This window comes from Heptranchias perlo, unplaced genomic scaffold (assembly GCF_035084215.1).
Source record: "Heptranchias perlo isolate sHepPer1 unplaced genomic scaffold, sHepPer1.hap1 HAP1_SCAFFOLD_70, whole genome shotgun sequence".
Taxonomy (NCBI): domain Eukaryota; kingdom Metazoa; phylum Chordata; class Chondrichthyes; order Hexanchiformes; family Hexanchidae; genus Heptranchias; species Heptranchias perlo.
Genome location: NW_027139729.1, coordinates 445,802 through 471,944, shown reverse-complemented (window position 1 = coordinate 471,944; position 26,143 = coordinate 445,802). Strand labels below are relative to the sequence as shown.

General features: G+C 42.4%; 1 long non-coding RNA gene across 1 annotated transcript; it reads left to right on the top strand.

The window, feature by feature from the left end:
* The first annotated feature begins 16,728 nt into the window (after positions 1-16,728).
* Positions 16,729-25,429, top strand: LOC137318441 (uncharacterized). The gene is made up of 3 exons (XR_010961906.1): positions 16,729-17,228; positions 17,605-17,690; positions 22,588-25,429. It is a non-coding gene; the product is annotated as an uncharacterized lncRNA (long non-coding RNA).
* Positions 25,430-26,143: the final 714 nt, after the last annotated feature.

Genomic DNA, 26,143 nt, shown 5'->3' with positions numbered 1-26,143 from the left:
GCCGACAGGGGCCGGCACAAAACGGGAAAGACCAATATCCGCGTCGGTAAGTTTTATACTTCGAATCGGATTGGAAGGGGCAGCTTTGGGCCGAGCCAGTGAGTGAAATTGGGAGGGAGACAAAGAAAAGGACATGTCGGAGCTGGAGGGGAGACAGCAGCAGATGGTTTGTGAAAGCGGATAAACAGAAGTAACGGATGAGGAGACAGAGGATTCAATGCAGTGGGAGGAGAGGCTGGGATTCACAGGGAGAGACTGCAGCAGAGTGTTGGAGGAAATCTGATCGATAGGTCCAACTCACAATCCAATTCATAAATTCAACCATTATATTTTTGTGATTATTGGTGTCAGTGAATAGTTCGTTGGCTACATAATGTGTACAACAAATTTACTTTGTACATGCAACTGAAATTAAATTAAAATGCATTGATCAAATTTGCCCCGTTCTTTGTTGAATTAAGCTGAAATATACATTCTCTAGAATACAGTATTCTAATAATTCACTGCGATCAAAAAATCACTGATTTTATTCTTCAAATACATTTGATTTATGTCCATGTATTCAGTCAGTAAACAAGTAAAAGGAACATTCACATAAACAGACTGAGGATCTGATCGTGATAAACACACCCGGAGAGAGTACAATAAAACTCTCACAATCTGACAACATCCTAATAAAACCTTGAAGTCACATTTCCTCTTCACAATTGTACTGGAAGTTTCGCAGTTCATTCCGATGAATTATTCACACCGCTGCTGCTCTCTCTCTCTCTTCCCCTCTCGCTCTCATTCTGAGTGTGTGTGCGTCTGTCTGTCTGTCTCTCGTTTCTTCTGCCCCCTCTCTCTCATTTTCCTTCTCAGTCGCGTTCTCTGTCGCTCCTCTCTAACTCTCCGCTCTCTCTAATTTCTTTCTCAATGCCCCTTTTGACATCCGAGTAAATCCTAACATCCTGCGCCTGCTTTCTCCTCACCAGCCCCGTGTTCCAAAGATCCTATTCTTAGTGTAAGTTTGTTTAATGGTGAAGTCTCTGTGAACGGTTTAATGTTTCTACAGATCATCCCGTTCTCCACCTGTTCACCTACACTGTTCACTTCATCTACAATGCATGGAATGAATAGAATTGAATGCCACTTCCAGACACACCTCACAACAATTGAAATTCCTTCTCCTGTAATTACAAAGTACAGCGTTAGATGGCGGCATTGTTCAATTAACAAAACGCCAACATCACCGCTGCTGCTGAAAGTCTGCAGATAAATAGAAGGGCCCATGATTCCAACAGATAAAGTGCAAACTGATACAACATAACATCAAAACATTGCATTTTACAGTGAATTCATCGACAGTGAAGCAGAGAATGAGGTGTAAAAGGATCAGCTGCAAACTTAGTTCAATAGGCAGACATCTGAAGCGGCGTCAGATACACACACAATGAAATAAACTTTCGGAATAGTGATAACCAATAAATACATTGAAATCCCAGTTAAACTGAACCATATTATTGTGGACGGAGGACATTGCGCTGCCTCCTTGTAACACTGAGACCGTGAGCTGTCTCATTATCAATCACTAAAAACACGTTTATGAAAAAAATATTCCAGGACAGGTTAGTTCCACAACATGAAACTGTGAACAACTCCTGATGGTCTGAGACCAGCTCTTAGCCCAGACACCTGATTCCAATACATTCAGCACAGAGAATAATCCAGTAACAATGCCAGAATTGGATAAACAAAATCGTAAAGCATATAATGCAGCTGCTCCAAGACCAAAAGACCAGAGACTGAGGACAGAACAGTCCACTGTGTAATACAAGATGGGAGAAAAAAAAAGTATCAAGTACAGCAGCAGATTTAATAACGATTTATACCTTGAACAGCTGAGATAATGGCTTACCTGGGATTCCAACGGCTGCGAGAACTGGATAATAAATACATTCTATCAGATACATTACTGAATATCCCATTTCCGTGAGAAGCAATTATTTCTGTTGGCCTGGAAACCGCAGCTCCGGCAGGCACTCTGTGTGGATTCATTACAGCGATCCCTGATTTATACAGGGGGTAAATCTCCACTGACACGGTTATACCCCTGATCATTGCTATTAGTTACAGTCATTTGAACAAACAGGCCACATCAGCAGCTTTGACTCCGATGTAAATGATGACGTGGATATATCACAAACTTCTCAAAGTTCAGAACCTTGTCTTAATGAGACCTCTCTCAGGAATAAAGTTAAAAGCTGTGCTCAGAAAGGACTGGTCCAACAACAATGAGCATTTACAGTTTTCATATAATTGTATTGACCATGTTCACTTTTACCGATTCAATTATAAATTTTATAGATTTCTCCACATTATACATTGAATCCAGGGACACAAGCAGACCCGTTTCACTCTGTTCCTGCAGTTTCCCAGTGAAAATATGAATGTTGACACGAAGACAGCCTCTAAAAGAGACACCATCCTTTCAGGCAGTGCTTGAAAACACTCCGTGTGAAAAATGTTCTCCTTATTTCCGCTCGAGTTGTTTTGACAATTATTGTAAACCGATGACCTCTGGTTATCAATCCAATTATTTAATTACCCCTATTTGCTCTATAAAAACGCCTAATTATTTTGATCACCTCTTTTTGATCTCCCCTTAACCTTTTCTGCTCCATGGAGAACAAGCCCAGCTTCTCCAATCCCTCCACATAACTGAAGTCCCTCATCCCTGGTATCACCCTGGTAACTCTCCTCTGTACCCTCTCCAAGGCCTTTACATCCTTCTTAAAATGTGGTGCCCAGTGTTGGATACAATACTCCAGCTGAGGCCTAACCAGTCTTTTGTAAGGGTTTAACATGACTTCCCTATTTTTTTATTCAATGCCCCTCTTTACAAACCCATGTATCCCATCCGCTTGCTTAACCACCTTATCAACTTGCCCTGCCACCTTCAAAGATTTGTGAATATGCGCCCCCAGGTCCCTCTGCTCTTCCACCACCCCCAAAATAGTACATTGAGTTCCATCGAGTTACTTCGAAATTACAGCACAGAAACAGGCCATTCGGTCCAACTTGTTTATGCCAGCATGTATGCTCCATACGAGCCTCCTCCCTCCCTACTCCATCTAACCCTATCAGGATACGATATTCCATTATGCCTCTTGTGCTTATCTACCTTCCCCTTAAATGCATCTACGTTATTTCCCTCAAGTACTCCTTGTGGTAGCGCATTTCACATTCTTACCACTCATTCGGTAAAGAAGTTCCACCTGAATTCCATATTGGATTTATCAGTGACAGTCTTATATTTATGAACTCTAATTTTATACTCCCTCCCAAGTGGAAGCATTTTCTCTTCATCGACCCGACCAAATTCTATCATTATCTGAAAGACTTCTATCAGGTCACCCCTCAGCCTTCTCTTTTCAAAAGAAAAAGAGTCCCAGCCTGTTCAGCCTTTCCTGATTAGGATATCCCCTCAGTTCTGGTATCATCCCTGTGAATCTTTTCTGCACCCTCTCCAATCCCTGTATATCCTTTCTATAATATGGAGACCAGACTGTGCACAATAATCCAAGTGTGGCCGAACCAAGGCTCCACACAAGTTTAACATAACTTCTTTGTTTATCAATTCTATCCCTCGAGAATTCAACCCCAGTGTTTGACTCGCCTTTTTGTAAACCTGCGTCGCTACTTTTAGTGATTGGTCTGTTTGTGCCACAAAATTTTATTAAAATTTCAAAATATGCTTTATTTCATAAAATGTAATGATACACACATTTCAATGAAAATGTCACAATTACCGTTCAAAACAATACAATACAGGTCGTGCACACTAAGATCTCATTATTACAATTCAAAACACAGTACAGATGTTCAAATACATTCTGTACCATACAAAGTGACATGTCCTTACATGGTCGCCTTTCCTCAAAGAACCTTTTCGGAGGCAGCACCTCACTTCAGTGCGTCCCTCAGAACATACTCCTGGACCTTGGAATGTGACATTCGGTAACAGTCGGTCGTGGACAGCTCCTTCAACTGGAATCCAAGCAGGGAGTGGCCCTGGGAGTCCTCAACATTGACTCTGGTACCCATGAAATCTCATGGCATCAGGTCAAACATTGGCAAGGAAACCTCCTGCTGATTACCACCTACCGTCCTCCCTCAGCTGATGAATCAGTCCTCCTCCATGTTGAGCACCACTTGGAGGAAGCACTAAGGGTAGCAAGGGCACAAAATGTACTCTGGATGGGCGAATTCAATGTCCATCACCAAGAGTGGCTCGGTTGCGCCACTACTGACCGAGCTGGCCGAGTCCTGAAGGATACAGCTGGCAGACTGGGCCTGCGGCAGGTGGTGAGCGAACCAACACGAGGGAAAACCTGCTTGACCTCGTCCTCACCAATCCACCTGTCGCAAATGCATCTGTCAATTACAGTATTGGTCGGAGTGACCAGCGCATCGTCCTCGTGGAGATGAAGTCCCGTGTTCGCACTGAGGACACCATTCAACGTGTTGTGTGGCACTACCAACGTGCTAAATGGGATAGATTCAGAACATAGAATCATAGAATCATAGAAGTTTACAACATGGAAACAGACCCTTCGGCCCAACATGTCCATGTCGCCCAGTTTATAACACTAAGCTAGTCCCAATTGCCTGCACTTGGCCCATATCCCTCTATACCCATCTTACCCATGTAACTGTCCAAATGCTTTTTAAAAGACAAAATTGTACCCGCCTCTACTACTGCCTCTGGCAGCTCGTTCCAGACACTCACCACCCTTTGAGTGAAAAAAATTGTCCCTCTGGACCCTTTTGTATCTCTCCCCTCTCACCTTAAATCTATGCCCCCTCGTTATAGACTCCCCTACCTTTGGGAAAAGATTTTGACGATCGACCTTATCTATGCCCCTCATTATTTTATAGACTTCTATAAGATCACCCCTTAACCTCCTACTCTCCAGGGAAAAAAGTCTCAGTCTATCCAACCTCTCCCTATAAGTCAAACCATCAAGTCCCGGTAGCATCCTAGTAAATCTTTTCTGCACTCTTTCTAGTTTAACAATATCCTTTCTATAATAGGGTGACCAGAACTGTACACAGTATTCCAAGTGTGGCCTAACTAATGTCTTGTACAACTTCAACAAGACATCCCAACTCCTGTATTCAATGTTCTGACCAATGAAACCAAGCATGCTGAATGCCTTCTTCTCCACCCTATCCACCTGTGACTCCACTTTCAAGGAGCTATGAACCTGTACTCCTAGATCTCTTTGTTCTTTCACTCTCCCCAACGCCCTACCATTAACGGAGTAGGTCCTAGCCCGATTCGATCTACCAAAATGCATCACCTCACATTTATCTAAATTTAACTCCATCTGCCATTCATCGGCCCACTGGCCCAATTTATCAAGATCCCGTTGCAATCCTAGATAACCTTCTTCACTGTCCACAATGCCACCAATCTTGGTTTCATCTGCAAACTTACTAACCATCCCTCCTAAATTCTCATCCAAATCATTAATATAAATAACAAATAACAGCGGACCCAGCACCGATCCCTGAGGCACACCGCTGGTCACAGGCCTCCAGTTTGAATAAGAACCCTCTACAACCACCCTCTGTCTTCTGCCGTCAATCCAATTTGTATCCAATTGGCTACCTCACCTTGGATCCCGTGAGGTCTAACCTTATCTAACAACCTACTATGTGGTACCTTGTCAAAGGCTTTGCTAAAGTCCATGTAGACCACGTCTACTGCACAGCCCTCATCTATCTTCTTGATCTAGCAGCTCAAAACTGGGCATCCGTGAGGCAATGTGAGCCAGCGGCAGCAGCAGAATTGTATTTCAGCACAATCTGTAACCTCATGGCCCAGCATATTCCTCACTCTACCATTACCAACAAGCCAGGGGATCAATCCTAGTTCAATGAAGGGTGTAGAAGAGCATGCCAGGGGCAGCACCAGGCATACCTAAAAATGAGGTGCCAACCTGGTGAAGCTACAACTCAGGACTACATGCATGCTAAACAGCGGAAGCAACATACTACAGACAGAGCTAAGCGAGTTCACAACCTACGACTCAGATCAAAGCTCTGCAGTCCTGCCACATCCAGTCGTGAATGGTGGTGGACAATGAAACAACTAACGGAAGCAGGAGGCTCTGTGAACATCCCCATCCTCAATGATGGTTGAGTCCAGCACATGAGTGCAAAAGACAAGGCTGAAGCGTTTGCAACCATCTTCAGCCAGAAGTGCCGAGTAGATGATCCATCTCTGCCTCCTCCTGATATCTCCACCATCACAGAAGCCAGTCTTCAGCCAATTCGATTCACTCCACGTGATATCAAGAAACGGCTGAGTGCACTGGATACAGCAAAGGCTATGGGCCCCGACAACATCCCAACTGTCGTGCTGAAGACTTGTGTTGCAGAACTAGCTGCGCCTCGAGCCAAGCTGTTCCAGTGCAGCTGCAACACTGGCATCAACCCCACAATGTGGAAAATTGCCCACGTATGTCCTTTCCACAAAAAGCAAGACAAATCCAATCCGGTCAATTACCGCCCTATCAGTCTGCTGTCAATCATCAGCAAAGTGATGGAAGGTGTCATCGACAGTGCTATCAAGCGGCACTTACTCACCAATAACCTGCTCACCGATGCTCAGTTTGGGTTCCGCCAGGACCACTCGACTCCAGACCTCATTACAGCCTTGGTCCAAATATGGACAAAAGAGCTGAATTCCTGAGGTGAGGTGAGAGTGACTGCCCTTGACATCAAGGCAGCATTTGACCGAGTTTGGCACCAAGGAGCCCTAGTATATAGAAGTCAATGGGAATCAGGGGGAAAACTCTCAAGTGGCTGGAGTCATACCGAGCACAAAGGAAGATGGTAGTGGTTGTTGGAGGCCAATCATCTCAGCCCCAGGGCATTGCAGCAGGAGTTCCTCAGGGAAGTGTCCCAGCCCCAAGCATCTTCAGTTGCTTCATCAATGACCTTCCCTCCATCATAAGGTCAGAAATGGGGATGTTCACTGATGATTCCTCAGTGTTCAGTTCCATTCGCATCCCCTCAAATAATGAAGCAGTCCGAGCCCGTTTGCAGCAAGACCTGGACAACATCCAGGCTTGGACTCATAAGTGGCAAGGAAAATTCGCGCCAGACAATTGCCAGGCAATGACCATCTCCAACAAGAGAGAGTCTAACCACCTCCCCTTGACATTCAACGGCATTACCAGCGACGAATCCCCCACCATCAACATCCTGGGGGTCAACATTGACCAGAAACTTAAATGGTCCAGCCACGTAAATACTGTGGCGACAAAAGCAGGTCAGAGGCTGGGTATTCTGCAGCGGGTGACCCACCTCCTGACTCCCCAAAGCCTTTGCACCATCTACAAGGCACAAGTCAGGAGTGTGATGGAATACTCTCCACTTGCCTGGATGGGTGCAGCTCCAACACTCAAGAAGCTCGTCACCATCCAGGACAAAGCAGCCCGCTTGATTGGCACCCCATCCACCACCCTAAACATTCATTCCCTTAACCACCGGTGCACTGTGGCTGCAGTGTGTACAGTCCACAGGATGCACTGCAGCAACTCGCCAAGGCTTCTTCGACAGCACCTCCCAAACCGGCGACCTGTACCACCTAAAAGGACAAGAGCAGCAGGTATATAGGAACAACAGCACCTGCACGTTCCCCTTCCAAGTGACACACTATCCCGACTTGGAAATATATCACCGTTCCTTCATCGTCGCTGGGTCGAAATCCTGGAACTCCCGTCCTAACAGCACCGTGGGTGAACCTTCACCCCACGAACTGCAGCGTTTCAAGGCGGCGGTTCACCACCACCATCTCAAGGGCAATTAGGGATGGGCAATAAATGCCGGCCTCGACAGCGATGCCCACATCCCATGACCGAATAAAAAAACACACGTAGCGTTGTAAATAAAGTTCGTGAGCTGCAGGCTCAAGTCGCCAGATGGGACTATGATCTAGTGGCAATAACAGAGACGTGCTTCAAAGAAGGGGAGGATAATATTTTAAAATATTTATTTAAAAAGTCAAGTCACCTTGTAGCTCGGTTGAAAATGTAGTCAACTTGAAATTGTAGTTAGCAGTGAGGAGGATAGTAGCAGACTTCAGACAGACTGGTAATAAAATGGGCAGACACATGGCAGATGATATTTAATACAGAGATGTGTGAAGAGATGCATTTTGGGAGGAAGAATGAGGCGAGGCAATATAAACTAAATAGTGCAATTTTAAAGGTGTTGCAGGAACAGACAGACCTGGGGGTGTATGTACACAAATCATGAAAGGTGGCAGTACAAGTCAATAAATCTGTTAAATAAAACTTATAGGATCATTGGCTTTAAAAATAGAGGTATAGGGAAAAGAAGCAAAGAGGTTATGCTAAACCTTTATAAATCATTGTTTTGACCGCAGCTGAAGTGTTGCCTCCAATTCTGGGCACCACATTTTAAGAAGGGTGTCAAGACCTTACAGAAGGTACAGAGGAAATTTATTGGAATGATATCAAGGATAGGGAACGTCAATTAATTGGAGAGACTAGAGACTCTGGAATTGTTCTCCTTCGAGCAGAGAATGTTAAAGGGCCATTTAATAGACGTGCTCAAAATCATGAAGGGTTTTGATAGAGTAAATAAGGAGAACATGTTTCCACTGGCAGAAGAGTCGGTGGCCAGAGGGTCAGATTGAAAATTATTGGCAAAAGAACCAGAGGCGAGATGAGGAGAATTTGTGTACACAGTGAGGCCTATCAAGATGTCCGTTTGCAAATAATTCCAATAATCCATGGTCACTTTCAAAAGGTGGCCTTGAGCCTATTGACACAAAACAGCGTGAAAAGTTCTTCAAAATGCACAAAAGCCCCGGTTTGGGACAGAGTGAAACCGTTACTGAAAGATAAAGGAAAGCAGCTGGGTTGGGTGTGTGTCCAAACATTGTGCATTTTTACAGATTCCCACATCTCCACACCATGAAACAGAATTGCATTAGAAGTGTCGGAGCTCTATTATGGGATGGATGGATGGATGCATTAACGGTGGGAATTGATATGGAAACATTGGGGATTAAAAGCTTCATGCTGATCCCAACGGGCAACTGCAGCACTGAGTTTATTGAAGGACATTAGTCTCCACTCACTGTACAGATCTATATCTCAGTGATATGGTCAGCTCTAGCATACTGAAAGAGGAAGTGGAGTCTAAATAATGAGAACCGAATGGTGTTAGAATCCACTGGAAACCGGTACTTTGAGAGACACTTTACTCACTGTCACGAACATCATAATATGAGTGTCATCGCTTTGGAGGGCGGACTAAAAATTCAAGATAAATAAGTAAAGAATTTGAAAATATTATATGGTACATTTTGGTAGAAGGATTAAGGAGGCCACGTACTCCCTGGAAAATAAGAGTCTAAATTGGACACAGGAGCGAAGCAATGTAGGGGTCCAGATTCACAAATCATTAACAGCAGCAAATAAAGTTAACAAGGCCATAAATTGCAAACAAAGCACTGGGGTTCATTTCTAGAGCAATAGAATTGAAAAGCAGATGAATTATGTTAAACTTACATCGAACCTTGGTTAGACCACACTTAGAATCCTGTGCACACTTCTGGTCGCCATATTAAAAAAAGGATGCAGAGGCAGTGTAGAAGGTGCAAAAAAGATTTACAAGAATGAAACCAGAACTGAGTGGTTACGCCCATCAGGAAAGATTGAACATGCTGGGGATCTTTTCTCGAGGAAAGAGAAGGCCGAGGGGTGAGATGATAGAGGTTTTAAACATTATAAAGTGGTTCGATAGGGTAATCGTAGAGAAGATATTTCCACTTGTGAGACAGTCCAAATCCAGGAGCCCTAAATATAGAATAGTCACAATAAATCCAATCGGGAATTCAGGAGAAACTTCTTTACACAGAGAGTGGTGAGAATGTGAAACTTGTTACCACATGGAGTAGTTGGGGCGAATAGTATAGATGCCTTTAAGGGGAGGCTAGATAGGTACATGAGAGATGAAGGTGTAGAAGGAAATGCTGATCGGGTTAGCTGATGTAGGATGGGGCGAGACTCGCGTGGAGCATAAACACCGGCACAGACCACTTACGCCGAATGGACTGTTTCCATGCTGTAAATTTTATATAACATCAGGTTGAAGTTAGCAGTGAGAGCAAATACATAAAAAGGAAACCTGAGGTTAAACATTTTGAACGTAAATTCACTGTGTTAATCTTTCTGATATGCTTTCAACTGAAAGTTAATTTCAAATAATTATTTAATTATTTGAAAACCACCAATATTCGAGGTGTAGTAACAGACTTATTCATGGTCATTGATTTATTAATAAATTCAATTCAATTCACTTAAAATACGGAGACATATTTAATATTGCAACTAATATCGCCGAAGCCATGAATAAGGAGATGTATTTTGGTACAGCATTCAATCAGAATGGGAGAAAGCAGAGGAAACAAACAGTCTCACGGCAAGAGGAGGACAGTACCTGAGGAAACTGACCATTCACAATTTCAGCTGGTTTGGGGCCCGGAATGGAAGTTGGGTAGTCAGCTGTTTACACCGAATAAGGTCAAGGGAGCAGGAGGTGGGTCTAATGGGCAAGCTCAGCTCGGAAAGTACATGCGTGGAGATCGGAGGGAAGCCAGAAAAAGGCTCAGGATCAGGGCTGGATGATGGGGGAGCCTTAGGAGAGGTTGGGCTTGGTGATATTGGGAATTGTGGGATGCAGCATAGGCATCTGAATGGATGGTCTTAATCTTAGTGACTTCGGTTATGTAGAGAGACTGGAAAAACTGGGATTGTTCTCCTTAGAGCAGAGAAGGTTAAGTGGAGATTTAATAGGGGTGTTCAAAATTATGAGGGGTTTTGTTCGAGTGTGTAGTGAGAAACTGTTTCCACTGGCAGGAGGGTCGGGAATCAGAGGATACAGATTTATGTTAATTGGCAAAAGAACCAGAAGGAAATGAGGATAAATGTTGTTACACCGCAAGTTGTTCTGATCTGGAATGGTGGTGGAAGCAGATTCAATAGTAACTTCCAAAAGTGGATTGGATAGAAAGTTGAAAAGGGAAAAAATGCTGAGAGATGGTGAAAGATCAGGGGAGTGGGATTCATTGGATAGCTCATTTAAAAGCTGGCACATGCATGACGAGCCGAAAGGCCTTCCTCTGTGCTGTAAGACTTCATGAAGTTCACTAGGTCCTCGTATTTTTTGTTGGAGGAGAGTGTGGAGGGGGATGGGAAAGAGATTTCTGGAGATTGTGTGTTGTGGGCAAAAGAAGCTGGAGGTTATCTTTGGTCCCCAGGGTCATTCTGGAGCAGCAGGCGGTTTTCAGAGAGGACATAGTGTTTGTTCTAATTCTGGGTCAGCCATATCTGGTGATGGATGGCTAAACCAGTGGTGATCCAGATATGCTCAAGTCTGCACCCCTTGGAATTAAACCAGCAGGAACGATCAGGATAGAAGAGAGTAAACGTTTTACTCGGGGCAAAGGCATCAACGGTTGAAGAACGGGAGTGGTTGAGAAGTTACACAGCCGCAGAAGTATGATGACAAATGGCGGGTCAAAGTCTAGGCAACAGGGAGTGTGAAAGTGTTTATTCCAAAGTTAGAACGCAGAAGTAATTTGATTTGAAGTAAGTAAGGAGATGTAGATTATGATGGTTGCAAGGAAGTGACCGACGCCTTGGCAGTGTACAACTCTGGGCACCACACTTTAGGAAGGATGTCAAGGTCTTGGAGAGGGTAAAGAGGAGATTTACCCGGATGATACCAGGGATGAAGGACTTCAGTTATGTGGATAGATTGGAGAAGCTGGGGTTGTTCTCCTTCGAGCAGGTAAGTGTAAAGGCAGACCTAATAGAGGTATTCAAAATAATGAGGGGCTTTGATCGAGAAACTAGAGTGAAACTTTTTCCGCTGGCAAGTGGTCTTTAACCAGAGGTCACAGATTTCAAAGAGTTGGCAAAAGAACTGGAGGGAAATGAGGAGAAATGTTTACATATGAGGTTTCCGAAGATCTGGAACACACTACCTGAAAGGGTGATGGAAGCAGATTCCATAGGAACTTTCAAAGTGCAATTGGACATGTACTTGAAGGGGACTAATTTGCAGGGTCATGGAGAAAATAATTGGGGTGTGTTACTAATTTGGATAGCTCGTTCAAGGAGCCAGCATGGACTCGACGGGCCGAAAGGCCTCCTTCCACGTTGTAAGATTCTATGATTCTTGTCAACTTGAAATTTTAGTAAGCAATGAGAAGGATATTGGCAGAGCTCAGGAGGACATTGGTAGATTGGTGAAATGGGGAAACACATGGCAGATGACATTTAATGTAGAGAAGTGTGAAGTGATGTATTTTGGAAAGAAGAGTGAGAAGAGGCAATATTACCTAAATGACCAAATTGCACAGCGGGAGCATTAACAGAGAGACCTGGGATACACACACACAAATCTTTGAAGGTGATAGTTGGAGAATAAACGGTAAATGCCGACCCTCCTGCCAGTGGAAACAGTCTCTGCCCAACTTCTCGATTAAAACCTTTCATTATTTTTTTCTGAGCAACGATCAGCAGTAGCACTGCGTTTATTTAAGGACATTAGTCTCCACTCACTGTGCAGATCTATATCTCAGTGATGTGGTCAATTGCAGCATACTGAAGGAGGAGGTGGAGTCTAAATATTGAGAACAGAATGGTGTTTGAACTCACTGGGAACCGATACTTTTACAAACAGTTTACTCATTGTTACAAATGTCACAATTCGGGTGAACGGTATGGAAGGAGGAAGTAAATTGAACATGAATAAGTAAAGAATCTGAAAATATTGCAGGCAGAATTTAACAGTGATATCAAACACTTAGAACGGAAGCCAATGGTTTCAGCTCAGAAGCGCTTCACCTCGGACAAAGAGGAAGTTTAACCGCTGACAGTAAGGACAGTCAGCAGAACAAGAATGTGTTTAAACACACTGAATGAAAATTCATTGTGCCAATCTTTCTGATTTTCTTCCAACCGATGGTTATATTCTTTAATCCTTTGAAAGCAACCACTATAAGAGGTGCAGTAACGGATATATTCTCAGGCATTCATTTATTAATAAAATACAATTCAAGAGACTTAAAATAAATAAAAATATTTAATATTGCAACTAACATCTCCGAAGCTATAATTAACGGGATCTATTTAGGGACAACACTCAAACAGAATGGGAACCCCTGACAGTAAGAACATTGTAGCAGAACCAAGAATGTGTTGAAATATATTGAATGAAAATACATTGTGGCAATCTTTCTGATCGGCTTTTAACCGAGTAATTAATTAATTCTTTGAAATCCACCCCTAATAGTGGTGCAGGAGCACACTGATTATCAGGCATTCATTTATTCATAAAATTGAATTAAATTCACTTGAAATTGATGGAGATGTTTAATATTACACCTAATATCTCCTAAGCTAGCAATAAGGGGATATATTAGATTGTGCCCCCTTGTTCTCCATTTCACCACCATAACTGAATAAGGTCTATCGAGAGGTGTAAATTTGTAACTAATTCCATTCATCCATGGTAATTATCAATAGGTGCACTTGGGTCTAATTACAAAAAACAGCATGAAAGGTTGGAGATAAGGGGTTAATGCTGAGCACAACTTGCAGCTGCAGCACTGTGTTCATTGAGGAACTTTAGTCTCCACCCGCTGTGCAGATCTGTATCTTAGAGACATGGTCAATTCTAGCACACTGAAGGAGGAAGTGGAGTTAGAATAAATTCCTGGAGCTGAATGCCGCCTGAGTTATTCACCAGAAACATTTATTCGTACAGACAGTACACACACGCACATAAATATCACAAAACCCCTAAAATCGAGATGCAAGATGGAATAGAGAATGAAAAATAAGCAAGCAAACTGAAAATGGCCAGTACTGAAGAGAACAGTAAGAGCAGTTGGCTTCATGGCGGAAGAAAGCGGTTTCAACTCAGAGGAGGGTTCGTTCAAAGAAAGAGGAACTTAACCTCTGACAGAAGGAACAATGTCTCAGCACCAACGGAATAACTAAAAATATATTTACTAGTTTATCCACTGAATGTGTTCAAATGTTTCTTCTCCCCTTTTTCTCTCTATCTCCCCCAAAGACGTGTATTCACGAAGGGAGTTGCTCAGGGCCGCCCTCCAATACCCCACCGCATTATCTGCTCATGTCTGAGTGCAGGGGGTTGATTGACCTGAGGTCAGCCGTGGTGACCCTTGTGTCACTGCACCCTCCTAACGCGCATGCTGACTTTCAAGCATGGAACATTTCGTATCAGAGAATCAGAGAAGGTTACTGCACTACAGGAGGTCATTCGGCCCATCGAGTCCGTGCTGGCTCGATGCATGAGCAATCCATCGAGTCCCACTGCCCCGCCAAAAATAGCAGGGCTCGTTCGAGATCAATTAAGATGCGATAAGGCGACACTTGGCCGATATTTCATTCAATGGCTTTGTGGCACTGAGCCCACTGGTATCGCCCCCACTCCACCCCGCCCCTCCCCCCCCCCACCTTGATAGAGATCAGCAAACTCAGCGGATGTCGATCGTGGAATTTTCCTTTTATATACATCTTACTCCTACATTGTAGACAGTAACTGGGCTATCGGGAGACCAATATCTCCCCTTTTCAGCGCGTCTCAAGGCGCCTCACGGGAGCGTTATCAAACAAAATGTGACACCGAGCCACTGAAGGAGATATTAGGTCAGGTGACCAACAGTTGGTCAAAGCTGCAGGTTTTAACAAACAGATACTCATAGATTCAATTGTCAAAGAAAAACTAGATCCGAGATACTTTAATACCGATATGAAGAGAGATTGTCCCCTCACCGTTACACTCCCCTCACCGTTACCCGCAGAGAATTCAGCACAAGCAAGCAACCGCTCTGAATGCTTTCCAATGTAGAAGGCTCCACACCAAATTATGAGATACCGGAGTTCGGACACCGCCGGGTTCAGTCTCACTCTCCCGCTTACAGTTGCCCACTCAGACCGGGAATTGGTATAAAATTGTTTCACGACTCACCAAACAGCAATAAAAAGGCGGTTGTATCCATTTTCGAAGAAGTGCTACTTTGAGACATGAGAGATGTAAGGAACGGCGACTGAATCACTTGCTCCAACTCACAGAAGGACAAACCCGGAAGGGTTGAGAGACTGAGAGCGGATACAGAGGCTGCGTGGGAATGAGTTGGTCCCCACAATTGAAGCAACAACACCGAGTTTTGTACAACCTGAAATAAGATGTGGTTTGGGACATTGCAATGATCTAATATGGCAGCCTTTGACTATTAGACGGTGATCATAGGATGAAGGGGTGAGAATGGACCATTTACCCAGAACAACACCGTAAATCATTTGTGTTTAGTTGGAACGATTGCTCCCATCATGGTCAGGATCTCTATTACTGGGAAGGGACCGTGTCCCACTTCAGGCACTCGGTGTCAGCATCAAGCACCCAAATTTCAGGCGCAGGAAAATGTAACAACAAAGTGCCTCAACCCAAACCTCAGGAGAGCTACTGTATCGATTATTGCTTTTCTATATCACAAAACAGCCCTCCCGTGGGCGAGTTGAGCGAGGTGTTGTCCTTATTACATTACAGACGATTAAAAATAAAACTGGAACAGTGAGGCCCGGACACCCCATTCTCAGTGTTTTATATCAGACAGTCTCCCACCTTCATGTTCAGCACTGGAGAGAGACAAACACACACTGTCAGTCTCACACTTCCAATCGGTGTGTCTATATCACGCTTGCCAGCATTATCCAACCTACATACACAGCACCAGAGAGAGACAGACAGACACGATGAGAGAGAGAGACAGAGAAAGCGTAGAGACAGAGACAGACAGACATACACAGTATCAGTTCCAGACTGAACTGTAAAGTTGCGTTTTATCCAGAAAGATCCCATTGTTGAGAAAGAAGGTGCAGTCTCATCTCTCACTGTTATTGTACCAGAGACAGACACATTATTAATCCCACACTGAGGGAAAGTGCGGAGTGTGAAAGAACAATGGGCTGCATTTAACCCTCTTTTGCCTGTTCTACCATCTGCAGTTATGCAGCTCAGGGCCGTTCGGCATTATTCTCAGTAGACCGAGAGTTTAACTCCGGTTAAATTAATCTATGATGTTTGCTGTCAGATATTAATCCGACACGGTCCCAACAAACCCACCGATTCACTCTTTCCTCACATGTTTCTCCAGGATTGGTTTGAGAAATGCTCGCATCAGTTTTATCAGTAAAGAGTACGAGAATGAACAAAATCCATAGACCCATTTCAGAACCGCTCACTTTATCTCTGAAAGACTCTTTACCATCAAAAGATACCGAGAGAAACAGCAGGGATGGAAACATCTAGTTTAATAGTTAGAGATTGTAAAGTCAGTCTGGATTCCAGCGTTAGGCACTGGTGGAATCCCATCTGTTTCTGATTCTGGTGCCTGTTCCTGCACTGCCTGTGGACCCCATTCCCTCTGACCTTTCCCCCAGACCCACTTCCTTTGCTCAGACTCGGAAAAATTCCAATTGGGGAAAGTTTCCATCGATTTTTGTATTGGGAATTAAACCAGATATCTGCGCATGCGTGACTCAGCCCCGCCCCCAGCGCTGGTTGTTGGTGAGCAGAAGAGCGCATGCGCGCTGCCCTCCCCCAGCTCGGCCTGTGGGCGCCATTCCCTCAGTGAGCGGAAGAAGATGGTTTAAAACAGCCGGGAATGGAGAGATCACGGCCCCCGGGGGAAGGGAGCAAAGAGCAGCCTCGTTACAGCAGCTCATCGCTTCGGGACCGTGTCCGCAGATGGGCTCAGAGATCGGCATTGAGTCCGGGGGAAGGTCAGGGGGAGTCCGGGGGCTGTTTGTAAGAGGCGGAGTGGATCAGGAACTGGTCCCGGAACATGGAGTGAGCGGGGGAAGGGAGAGGTCATTCTCGGGCTGTGTGTGTCCAGGGTGTATCCAGGGGAAGGGAGACAGAATGGGAAGAACCTGCTATTTAAAATCATTGCTGCTTTCTCTCTCCAAACCAGTAGTGAATGTTCCTGGTTTAGTTCCAGTCTCACCCTGTTTATTGTTATTGGACAGTGAAGAGTGGAAACAGAGCCGGACAGTAAGGATGTGGGGAGTTGCACAAAGAGCATCAATTGCAGGCATCAGGTGAGAAGTGTGAAGGACACATTTTAAACAGCGGCTGTTTGCTTTCAGTTGAACGGTTAGTCCCATGGGAGAGGAGATGAGAAACCTGACCTGGACAAAGGTCCCTGCCCCATCGGGTAGTCCCATTCATGGATCAGTGGAGGGGTTGGGTTGTGTCTGGATGTCACGAAATTGTTTTAAAATCGCCCAACACACCTGGTGTGCAGAAGCTGAGTGCTGCAGTACTGCAGTGGAGTCAGACACTGACACCGTTTGTATCACTGGTTTTCATTTGTGGATATTCAAAATAATTATTAACAGAGATATTAAACTGATCACTTCTGTATTTTCTACCTCACCTGTTCTTGAGTTACAAGATATACGTTTCTTTTTACAGGCAAACCCTTGAAGGAGCCAGAATGACTGTGAAGTTTCCTCCATCCGAGGCAAAGGAACAGTGCAGCCAGCTCCTCCTCACACACAGTAAGTACATTATCACTCACAGAGCACGGAGTCACAGACAGATCATCAGTTCCACAGTCTCAGACAGCAGAAGTACTCAGTCCCACACTGATCCCAAGTTCCAGAGACACATTTTCAATCCAACAGTCAAACAGAGCAGGTGAGGCAGACACTGTTCCATTTCCCCCTCACTCAGTCCCGCTGACAGGGAGATACAAAAATCCCAGTCCAAAGTCATGCTTTCAGATTGTCAATTTCAACAAAGGATAACTTTAGCCATGAATTAAATCCCAGATACCCCAAGATTCCAATTGTATGCAAGCCCAAAACTCTCTCACACACACGTGAGTTTAATACATGAAGTATCCATTCGAATTGTGTACCATTCGAATACAAATTGCAAGTCCAAAACTCATGTGCAGTATCAGATTGAGAAATGCTGTGACAGTGTAACCTGAGAAACACATTAGATACCAGTTTATAATAAACTCATAGTATGAGATTTAAAGATAAAGTGTCAATTCTGTGAGCACACATTACACACGAGTCCAAAAATCTTATAATAAAACTTAAAGATGCAGTATCAATTCCTTCAGTGCAGACTGATCTACACATTATATACCAATTCAGAAATGTCACCATATCAGGTTGAAAGATATATTATCATTCACAACAATACTGACAGAGATACAGATTTAATAGTAGTCCAAAATCATACAAATTATCTGATTAAAACCTCCAGCATCAAATCCTAAACTGTATCCATATTTACCAATTAAATAATGAGAAAAACTACTTTAACATTAAGATATTAAAGCTACAGTATTGAATACCATAATGTAATCTGAGAGAATAATTATGGACAGATACAGAATGAATCTCACACTCACATACCGTACCAGAGACTGACAGATGCAGAAGGAATCCTAAGCACACATACAGTACTAGAGGTTGCCAGACACAGAGTGAATCCCACACTCAAGTATGGAACCAGAGATGACAGAAACAGAATGAATCCCAAACGGGCTGACAGTACCAAGGACTGACAGATACTGAGTTCATCCCACACTCACATACAATACCAAGGACTGACAGATATGAGTTCATCCCATACTCTCATAAAGCACCAGAGACTGACAGATGCAGAAAGAATCCAACACTCACATACAGTACCAGAGACTGACCAATACAGAATGAATCCCTCACTCACAACCAGTACCAGATGCTGACAGATACAGAATGAATCCCACAGTCACAAAGAGAATCAGGAACTGACAGTCACAGAATGAATCTCACAATCACACTACTGCAGACTGAGTTACATTTTACATACCAGTTCAAAGATATCATCGTGTCAGATTGAAAGATATAGTATAAATTCCATTAGTGCAGACTGAGCTACATATTAGATATATTAGTAAATACTCATAGAGTATTATACTGAAATAAACAGTATCAATACCATTGGTTCAGATTGAGCTGCACATTACATACGAGTCCAAAAACCTCATAAATGATCAGACTGGAAGATACCGTATCAATTCTATTAGCACTGCCTGACCTGTACATTACATACCAGACTGAAAATCCCATACAATATTAGACTGAAAGATACATTATCAATTCCATCAGTGCAGACTGAGCCACACATAATATAGCAGTCCAAGCATCTCATACCCTATCAGACTCAAAGATACAATATCAATTCCATAGCACGTACTGAGCTCCATGTTACTCACCAGTCCAAAAATCACAGAGAATATCAGATCGAAAGATTCAGTATCACTTCCATTATTGAAGACTGAGCTACACATCTCATTCCAGTCCAAAAATCTCATACAGTGTCAGACTGATAGATACAGTATTAATTCCTTTAGTGCAGGCTGAGCTACATATTACATACCAGTGCATAAATCTCATACAATAACAGATTGAGATACAGAATTAATCCCATTATTGCAGACTGAGCTAAACATTACATCCCAATCCAATAATTTCACTGTGAACAGATTGAAAGGTACATAATCTCTTAACTCTATTGTGAATGATAAAAATGTAATACTACTCCAAAGCTCACACATGTTTGATTAAAGAAAATCGAAAAGTGTATCTATATTTACAAATTAAACACGAGATGAAGAACTGTATATAAATTAAAGTATTAAAGATACAGTTTCAAATTCGATACTGTAAACTGAAATAAGAATACAGAATGAATTCAGACTTGCACATAGTCTCAGAGACTGAATTACAGAATTAATCCCACGCTCAGATAATGTAGCAGAGAATGGCAGATCCAGAATGAATCCCACACTCACACACGGTACCAGAGACTGACAGATAATGAATCCCACACTCACACACAGGAGCAGAGACTGACAGATACGCAATGAATCCCACACTCACTCACAATACCTGAGACTGACAGATACGGAATGAATCCCACACTCAAACACAGGAGCAGAGACTGACAGATACAGAATGAATGCCACACTCACACACAGTACCAGAGACTGACAGACACAGAATGAATCCCACACTCACACAGTACCAGAGACTGACAGATACAGAATGAATCCCACACTCACAGACTGTACTGGAGACTACAGATACAGTATGAATGTCACAGTCACATTACTGCAGACTGAGTTACACTTTACAGACCAGTCCAAAGATCTCATAGTGGTAGATTTAAAGATACAGTATCAATTCTATTGGTGCAGACTAAGCTACATATTAGATATATTGGTAAATACTCGTGTGATACTGAAATAAACATTATCAATACCATTGGTACAGACTGAGCTATACATTACATACGAGCCCAAAATTCACAAATGACCAGACTGGAAGATATAATTTAAATTCTATTAGCACCGCCTGAGCTCAACATTATATATCAGTCCAACAATCTCACAATTTTAGACTGAAAGTTACAGAATCGATTCAATTAGTGCAGACTGAGCCACACATTATACAGCAGTCCAAGAATCTCATCCCGTATCAGACTCAAAGATACAATATCAATTCCATTAACACAGACTGATCTGTATGTTACTCATCAGTCCAAAAATTTCATACAGTATCAGACTGATAGATACAGTATCAATTCCTTTAGTGCAGGATGAGCTACATATTACATACCAGTCCAAAAATCACCTCCAGTGTTAGACTCAGATACAGAATTATTGCAGAATGAAATACACATTACATACCAGTCCAGTAATTTCACTGTGAACAGATTGAAAGGTACATTATCATTCACAATCGAGTTCAGAGATTAAGATGTAATACTACTCCAAAACTCACACACGTCGTTTGATTAAAGAAAATCGAAAATGTATCCACATTAACAAACTAAATGCTCGATGAAGAACTGTATATAATTTAAAGTGTTAAAGATACAGTATCAAATACGATACTGCAAATTGAAATAAGAATACAGAATGAATCCAGACTTGCACATTGTCTCAGAGACTGAATTACAGAATGAATCCCAAACTGAGATAAAGTAGCAGAGAATGGCAGATACAGAATGTATCCCACAACAGACAGTACCAGAGACTGACAGATACAGAATGAATGCATCAATTATATATAGTACCTGGAGACTGACAGGTGCAGAATATACCCCATGCTCACACTCAGTAACAGAGACTGACAGATACAGAATAAATCCCACTCTCATATACAGTACCAGAGACTGACCTCTACTGGCGGTAAGCGAGAACTGTAATGAGGGAACAAATTCACATGATCTGTCATGGTTGCAGAAACAGGACAATGTGCAATGTGAGGAAAGTTTCTGTCTGTAACTTTTACTCTCGTATTTTTGCACTTTTTGACGGTGAAAAATGAAGACAATTGATTCATAATAAAGTTTTTGTTTCACTGATTCGATAGTTGTGAATTTGCCCCATTATATTTCACTGTATATTGCACAGTGTTTGTCTCTGATTTCTCAGGATGATTTACATTGCTCCTCTACCCCATTTAGACTCTTATTTTCCAAGCAGTGTGTGGCCTCCTTATTCCCCCCAGCGAAATGCACCATCTCACACCTTTCTATATTGAAATTCAATGGCCATTGACACGGCCGTTCTGCAAGTTGATTTTGTCCCAGTCTTCCTCAGTATAGACAGTATCCCCTCAATCAATTACCAGAATTTAACACAGCATTACAAGTAGTGTTTGGTCCAACAAAATGTACTTGCAGCTCGTCTCCATTCCCAGTTTTTCTAAATCCCACCCGTGCAATATAATGTGAAGAATGAGTTTATCTTCTGTCCCTCTCTCATCTGTGAACTTCAATGACCCGGGGTTTGGGGACATCTACTGGCCGGAAGCAAAACTGCAACAGTTCGGAACAAATTGCTGAAACCGGACAATGTGCAGTGTGAGCGTGTTTGTGATTGGTGGCAGGTATTAAATCTGATTTTTTTTTTAAACCTGCCCATTAACATTTCTTGTTTGTTATTGAACAGTAAACAGAGCCGGACAGTAAGGATGTGGGGTGTTATACAAAGAGCATCTATTGCAGGCATCATGTGAGAAGTTTGAAGGACACATTTTAAACAGCGGCTGTTTTGTTTCGGTTGAATGGTTAGTCCCAAGGGAGAGGGGATTAGAAATCTGATATGTGCAAAGCTCCCCGCCCCATCGGGTAGTCCCATTGATGGATCAGTGCAGGGGGTGGGCCGTGTTTGGATGTCACTAAATTGTTGCAAAACAGCCCAACACACCTGGTGTGCAGAAGCTGAGTGCTGCAGTACTGCAGTGGAGTCAGACACTGACACTGTTTGTATCGCTGGTTTTGATTTGTGGATATTACAATGAGTATTAACAGAGATTCAATTGAACACTTTTGTATTTTCTACCTCACCTGTTCTTGAATTACAAGAGATACTTTTTCTTCCAGAGGCAAATCCTTGAAGGACCCAGAATCAGTGTGATGTTTCCTCCACCCGAGGCACAAGGAACAGTGCAGCCAGCTCCTTCTCACACACAGTATGTACATTATCACTCACAGAGCACAGAGACACAGACAGGTCATCAGTCCCACATTCTCAGACAAGCAGAAATATTTAATCCTACACTGATCCCAATCCAACAGTCAAACAGAGCAGGAGAGACAGACGGAATTTCCATTTCACAACAACTCAGTACCACTGACCGGCAGATAAATAATTCCCAGTCCAAAATTACACCCACTATCAGATTGAAAGGCACTGTGTCAATCTCATATTAGTTCAGCCTTAGCTACAAATTAAATATCAGATAGAACTGACACATGGTACCGATTGATAGATACAGAATCAATCACAATAGTGTACCCCGAGATTCAAATTAAATACCAGCCCACAACTCACACACATTATGAGCTTAAAGATGCAGTATTCATGACAATATTGGACACTAAGATATAAATTAGATACCAGTTCAGATGTTACCCATATTTGCATCACATATATGTCCAAAAATCTCATAGTGTCTGAATGAAATGTACAGTTTCAATTCCTTTACCGGAGACTGTGTTGCACATTAGATACAAGTCCAAAATTCTCATACAGTATCAGATTGAAAGATACAGTATCAATTCCATTAATGCAGACTGAGCAACACATCACATACCAGTCTAAATATCTCTGTGTCAGATTGAAAGATACAGTTTCGAATTGATTAGTACAGACTGACCCACACGTTACATACCAGGATACAAATCTCACACAGTATCTGACTGAAAGATACAGTATCAATCCCATTAGTGCAGACTGAGCTGCACATTCGATACCAGTCCAGAAATCACATTCAGGGTCATGCTGAAAGATGCAGTTTGAATTCCATTTGTGCAGACTGAGCTACACAACAGACACCAGCCCAAAAATCTCTGTGTCAGATTGAAAGATACAGTATCAATTCCATTTTTGCAGATTGAGCTACACATTATCTCTGGTCCAAAATTCGAATAGAGTATCATACTGAAAGATACAGTATCAATTCCATTAGTGCAGATTGAGCTTCACATTTTTATGGTCCAACATTCGAATACATTATCGTACTGAAAGATACAGTATAAATCCTATTCATGTTGACTAAGCTACACATTGCAAACCAGTCCAATAATCAGATCAACTCATGCTGAAAGGTACGGCATCAATACCATTATTGCAGACTGAGTTATTCCTTACACACAAGTCCAAATACAGCACACAGTGTCAGACTGAAAGATACAGTATCAATCCCATTAATGCAGACTGAACTACACATTAAATACCAGTCCAAAAATCACACAGTGTCAGCTTGAAAGATAAAGTATCAATTCCACTAGCCCAGACTGAGCTACACAATAAATACCAGTCCAATAGTTTCACAGTAAGGTATTGAAATGTACATTATCATTTAAAATAGTCTTCACAGAAATTAAGATATAATCCTACATCAAAACTCACAAACATTGTTTGATTAAAACAAAATCCAAAAGTGTATCCATAATTACAAATTAACGCTAGAAAAAGGACGATGCATACATTCATGTATTAAAGACACAGTTTCATGCAACATACTGCAACCTGAAATAAAAATACAGAACGAATCCAGACTTGCACTTTGTCCCAGAGATTGAGTTACAGAATAAATCCTACGCTGAGATATAATACCAGAGACTGACTGTCACAGAATGAATCCCACACTCACAGGCAGCACCAGAGTCTGACAGATTCAGAATGAATCCCACACTCACACACAGCACCAGAGACTGACAGATACAGAATGAATCCCACACTCACACACAGTATCAGAGACTGACAGATTCAGAATGAATCCCACACTCACACACAGCACCAGAGACTGACAGATTCAGAATGAATCCCACACTCACACACAGTACCTGAGACTGACAGATACAGAGTAAATCCTACATTCACACACAGTACCAAAGACTGACAAATTCAGAATTAATCCCTCACTCACACACAGTACCAGAGACTGACAGATACAGAGTAAATCCCACACTCACATAAAGTACCGGAGACTGACAGATATTTTATGAATCTCATACTCACACACAGTACCTGAGTCTGACAGATACAGAGTTAATCCTAAATTCACACACAGTACCAGAGACTGACAAATTCAGAATTAATCCCACAATCACACACAGTACCAGAGACTGACAGATTCAGAATTAGTCCCACAATCACACACAGTACCAGAGAATGACAGATACAGAGTAAATCCCACACTCACATACAGTACCGGAGACTGACAGATACAGAGTAAATCCCACACTCACATACAGTACTGGAGACTGACAGATATATTATGAATCTCACACTCACGCACAGTACCACAGACTGACAGGTTCAGAATAAATCTCACACTCACACACAGTACCAGAGACTGACGGATACAGAATAAATCCCACACTCACACACTGTACCGGAGACTGACAGATGTAGAATCAATCTCACACTCACACACAGTACCAGAGACTGAAGAGAGAGAATTAATGTCAAACTCACAGACAGTACTGGAGACTGACAGATAAAGAATGAATATACAGTCTGACATCTACTGGCCGTAAGGGAGAACTGTAACAGAGTGGAACAAATTCACATTGTCTGTCGTTGTGACAGATTCAGGACAAAGTGCAATGTGAGGAAATAGTTTATCTCTGTAACTTCTACTCTCGTATTTTTTCATGTTTTGACAGTGAAATATTAAGACAATTGATTCAGAATAAAGTTTTTGTTTTACTCATTCGATAGTTGTGAATTTGCCCCATTATATTTCACTGTACATTGCGCAATATTTCTGTCTAATTTCTCAGGACACGATTTAGATTAATACAAATAAACCGAACTGAAACAGAAATAAAAACTGAGCATAAAGCTGGAAGTTTTAATGGCGACCGTCAAAGGTGAAAGGGATAAAATAGAGAGAAAAAAATACCAAAAATGCTGGAAATACTCAGCAGGTCCGGCAGCATCTGTGGAGAAGGGAAGCTCGGGTTAACGGTTCAGGACTATGACCCTTCTATAGATCAGAAAGGTTAATCCGACATAATTTAAATAAGGAACGGGAATCAGCAGAGGGAAAAACTTCAGAAAATCAATTAATTTCACTGAATCCGGACAATTGTGTCCAATATCCACAGTACAGATCAGGGCAAATAATAATAAAAAGGGACAGAGATCAATTCAACATTATGGGGGATATAAATGAGTTTTAAAGTATTTTTTCAAATGTAAATTAGACCCGTTTGTGTTTTGGAAACACGATCCCTCTGAACAGCATCAAATTCGGTTCCAGTCTTGGTGTTTCTGAATTAAGCGAACTGGGATTCAAACCTGTTGGAATTAACTGCTTGGAAGGCAGCTCTGCTCACCATTGTAGCACTTTGTTCACTACGATGGAGAAATAGAGTGTTTCTGTGGAGTTTGGGTTTTGACTTTCTGGCACTTTAATCACAGACA